Source organism: Euprymna scolopes, chromosome 28 (assembly GCF_053919585.1).
Source record: "Euprymna scolopes isolate OS-2025 chromosome 28, ASM5391958v1, whole genome shotgun sequence".
NCBI lineage: Eukaryota > Metazoa > Mollusca > Cephalopoda > Sepiida > Sepiolidae > Euprymna > Euprymna scolopes.
The window spans coordinates 35,323,320-35,328,623 of record NC_136509.1 but is presented as its reverse complement, the minus strand read 5'-3'; the positions used below and the strand labels follow the sequence as shown (position 1 = coordinate 35,328,623).

The window sequence follows — 5,304 nt, the reverse complement described above, 5'->3', positions numbered from 1 at the left end:
TGCCATTAAAATAATGATAAAGCCGAGACAGGCCCGCAACGGCTCTTCAATTTTTATTTTTGATCGCATCGGTACGACTTCCGCTAAGTTCAACTTTAAGAAAATCTTATCTGAAAGTTTCGAATACTGTTGATTTTATTTTATTTCATTTTTATCTTTGCCTAAATCTAATCATAAAATTTCATGATCAAAGTTTCTTTCCCAGAACTACCTTTCTGTGGAACACAATACTGCGTGGCTTCTTCCCAGCTGACTATAACATGCTCGTTTTAAAGTCTAATGTAAATAAGTTCATGTTGAGCTGTACTTTTAAATAAGCAAACACTAAAGTTCCACTATCATTTATCATCACGGTGTTGGATCACCGACCACCGAGTCGCCTTTGGGTCTTGATAAGTGGTGACTCCCTTTTACCCACCTTTACTTTAAATTCTTTATGATCATGAAATCAGTCGATATTTTTAAGCTATAAAACATTCTTAACATGGCTGAATAATTGTCCGCGAAATTAAGACAAACTTCCTGCTTAATTACCTTTTCACGTTTTGATAGGAAAAAAAATGTGAACCTCAGACATGCGATACAAGAGACTCTATAGCAGAAGCCGCCAGCGGTGCAACCGCATAAGTAACTTCGTCTCTCATTATATGTTTTAAATAGTTTAATGTTACATAGAGGCGGGTTAATTACAGCATAAACACTCTCGTAATTACTGTCTTGGTAGAAATTACACATCAGCTTACAGAATATAAATTGTCTTTTGTCCACGCTTTGGATAAGCCTCCATAGCCCAATGGGTAAGGTTAAGGCCTCCTAAACCGGGGATTGCTGTTTCAACTCCCGTGGGAGATGATTTCTTTTAAAAATGTTATGATAAAGTAAAGTCAGACTTGTGTTCTACCCAAGGTCGATTGATATCACTCCCTAGAGTCATATGCTGATATCAATAGTATATGAGTCTAGCCTGAGTGTCCGGTGTTGCCCGGTGTTGCCCGGTGTTGCCCAGGTGTTTCGAGTGTGTGTTGAACAAAAAAAAAAAGTGGTAATAGGCAGGAAGGCTCGAACCCGTACCACGAAGTAAGAAAAGAACGTAAAAAAAAATAACGTGACGTCTTTGCTGTTGCGTGCATCGCCAAACCGGAAGTGGCGAAGATTTAAATTAAGGTTAATCAATCGAAAAGAGGGGATGACATTCGAAAATATCGGCGAAAAAAGCGACCCCTCCTTGTAGAAAACTGCCCAGTTGAGGGTGGAGGAATTAATGTTTTTAGCCAGTTTTTCGATGTTTGTCGTCGGTAGGGTCGTGCTTCAAATTGATACCGATCTCGTGAAAATCCGTCGCCTCTGTCGAAAGTTTTAGGCATACATACATACATACATACATACATACATACATACATACATACATACATACATGCATACATTAAAACAGAAAGGTAAGATTTATATTATAAACTAACATTTTAGCCCGGCGTTGCTCGGATGTTTGGAGGTGTATGTTGAGCAAAAAAAAAAAAAAAAGAAAAGAAAAGTGGTCAATTTTTTTTATTTGACCCCTTAAAATTTATTGTTTGGGGCTCAAATCAAGTTATTAAGTTAGATCCATGTCCAACGAACATAGATTTAAAATTTCTAGCGTTTAGACCCAAAATTGTCGGAGGAGTCTGCGAGAGTTCACAAAGGTGAAACCGTTGAGCTTTGACGCTTTAACAGCCAAATTTCTGGCCGAAAACCAATCACGAAGATTTTCCCAAATCTCAGTATCCTGTATATCAAACTTTGAGTCTGTAGACTAAAGATTGAGAGAGTTATTGCGTAGGAAAATGTACACAGACACACACACAGACACGTTCACTTTTATATATATATATATATATATATATATATATATATATATATATATATATATACACACACACACACACACATAGAAAAGTTAATTTGATCAGTTTAAATGTTATCTTTAATTCATTTTTTACGTTTTCATTATAAAAACTGTGAACCTCAAAAAAAGTACGAAACAAGAGAATCCGTCAGCAGGGCAAATACGTGGATAACTTCGTTTCTTATTATATATCTTAAATAGTTACATGTGAAGTAAAGCCAGACTAATTACAGCATGAACGCCTTCATGATTACCGTTTTAGTACGAATTAGACATCAATTTAGACAACATAAATCGCCTTTAGCAAACACCATGCGTAAGCCTCCGTGGCCCAATGGATAAGGCACCGGCCTCCTAAGCCGGGGATTGCGGGTTCGACTCCCGTCGGGGGTGTTTACGTTTTTACTGATGTAAAACAGATTTGTTTAAAAACAAGGAAATTTCTTACAAAATCTACACACATATATATAATACAAAAAAATTGTTTGTATGTGTATCGTGTCATCACAGTTGATTTAAGTGTCGAACGAACAGTTTTTTCATTCTAAGAGCATCATTAGTGTTAGGACTTATTAAAACGTTTGGAAAAGTCACTATATTTGATTAAATTTACGTAAATATAAACTCACAAATAAATATTCCGCTAATTTTATGATAAAACCTAAAAGAAGTGGATGGAAGCCCTTCGTTAATTCATATATCACTGACTTTAATAAAATTGTAACTATAAGTCTTAGCCATACATTTATAAAAGTTCACCAAATTCAGTTTAATTTGAGTATTTTTATTGATTTTTAACGACATAATCTGGTCACAACTCTCTCATTCGAGAATTAAAATATGTAACGTTGTTAACATGTAGGAACCCAACACGTTGTAGGCTCGGTCGCAAGGAACATAAAAAAGAAAAAAAAAACAAATAAATTTAACTCACTGTTTCAGGTTTTAACAAAAGACCTTCATATTTCCTTCTCCGGCGACACGTGACTTCTCGTCTTGGCTGTGACATCACCAACGTGTCTCTAATGTGATTATCTGTCTGCGCACACATTTTTATTATAATCTTTTTTACTTTTTCCTTGCTGTGACGTCATCTCGCACATGGCTCGATCATTTGCATGCAGCTGCCAGGCGTGTGTCTGCTCTCTGTTACACGCATACCAGATCTGCATTAAATTTGGTCCATGGCCTACAGCCACCAAATTAAGCAAGATTCTCATGATCCTTAAGCCTTAAATTTTACACATTGTCTAGAAATGAAGTCATGAATTGAAAAAAAAATGATTTGTGGCTTGTCATTTTGTTGATATGATTGTGAAACTGCGGAGCAATGCAACGAAGAGATGAATAATTTAGAACAAATTGGTAACGATGGATCAAAACTATCTCCATTTTATTTCTCTTAGTCTATCTGTCTGCTTGCTAGTTTTCTCAGAAACTACTAGATCGATCTGACTGAAATTTTATTCCGGCTTTCGTTATTATAAGGGGTTCATTACATGAATCCCATATCCAGCACAGTCGTAGCCGAGATTGAACTCACTACACGAGTTTGTATTGTAATTCAAATCTTGTCGGTAGCTGAATACTTGATGCTTCGCCAGGGCTATTAAGGGTGTTTTTTTTATTTTATTGCAACGCCATCAATAGATGGGGTGCCTAACACGGCTTAAGAGAGTCCCATCTACCCTCGAGAGAAGGATAGACCATGCCAGTTTCTCAACCTGGTATTTTACCTCGCGGTACATACAGTGCTTCGCCTTCCCAAATGGTCACCCATCTGGTACTGGCCAAGTTAAATGTTGCTTAACTTTGGTGATCTGGCGAGAACCAGTGTGTCAACATGTTTATGACGTTCCATGAATAGTTGTAGATTAATAGGGATTAGTCAACACAATACGAGATTTACTCTAGAAGTTTTCTCGATATTCAGCTGATTTGGCTGAAATTTTTATGGTCTCTGTTATAATAAGGTGTAGCGAACTAAGTATTATGGTGGTCGTTCGATGCACAGTTAAGAATTAATATTGATTAGTATTTAATGCAAAAATCAGCACAAATTTATCTATATTCAACCATCATTTATTCTAAGCGAACGGGCTATAACTTTTGTCTGTTTTCAACGGGCGAAAAGTCAAGAATATAAATGCTTATTTATTATTGTTTAGGAATTTGGACTGAAATATTTATTACAATTTGATAATAACCAGAATGTTAATGACTTGAGCAACGAGTAATGAAACGAGAAAATCGGTTGTCATATCGAATAAATTGAATCTAAATAATAAAAAACTAAATGTGATGACGTAATTCTGACGTAAAGGATACGTTTGCAAAAGGACAGCATAGCAGAAAGATACAGACGTAGGAGAGGAGGGGCACGGAGCGAGTGAGTGAGAAAGAGATTATGGGGTGGGGGTAGAATGACCGACAAAATAGTCATCAATAAGTACAGGGGTTGTTAAAAATAGAGCAATCATTTTATACTTTCTCCACAGATCTTCGCCACATAATTGAGAACAGAACAACCGAGTTAACAGTTAGGGCGATAGAGGAGATCATCACTGCTGCGCCCAACGTCATATCAACGCTGTCTTCGTGAGACAACTGGTACTGTGTCGCAGGACTTTGGTGGGTGTTTGAGCCGAACCACCTAGGACTGTACTTGTAATGGCATGAACACCTAAGACTACAGCTAGGGGCCATTAGGTTATATTTCTTTCTTTTTAGTTTTGCTGAGGATGTGTAATCCTACCAGATGCTAAACATTCGCCCGTTATTTAAGAGACTCCAACTGAGACATCTTTTTATGATTCTAACCGTCTTTTTAAGCTCCTTTCTTTGTATCTCCCTTGCACGGTCAACGGGCATATAATCTCGATAGTTTTTGAAATTCTGTTTTCATTTTTTTTTGTTTTAGCGATACGTTTTAAATGAATTCAATTATTGCATTTTTACCTAAATGCGAATTGGGATTAATTTTCCCTTTTACCAAATTGGTACTTCCAAATGGGGAGCGACATGTATATTGCTTTTAAAAAATATAATTATCCACTGTTTCCTTTTCAGATTAAATATGTTTTTAACTCATTTCAAAGTGTTTTTTAACATGCTTTATTAACTGTTTGCTCGTATTATAAGCTCTATTTCTATTTCTATCTATCTGTTTGCTCGTATTATAAACTCTATTATTTTATCGAGCTTTTACATCTGGCTGAGATAATTTTATAAATATTAATTCTTTAATATTTATAATATACTTTAATTTAACCATCTTGGATCATTTTGGTAAATTTAATTGTGATTTTTTATTTTATATATATATATATATATATATATATATATATATATATATATATATATATATATATATATATAAAACACAATGGAAATTCTTCATTTAAAACAATTAAACTATT

The 5,304-nt window shown here is 35.3% G+C and overlaps 1 non-coding gene across 1 annotated transcript; it reads left to right on the top strand.

Moving 5' to 3' along the window:
• Positions 1-2,205: 2,205 nt before the first annotated feature.
• Trnar-ccu (transfer RNA arginine (anticodon CCU)) lies at positions 2,206-2,278 on the top strand. Its single transcript has one exon. It is a non-coding gene; the product is annotated as a tRNA-Arg (tRNA).
• The last annotated feature ends 3,026 nt before the right edge of the window (positions 2,279-5,304 follow it).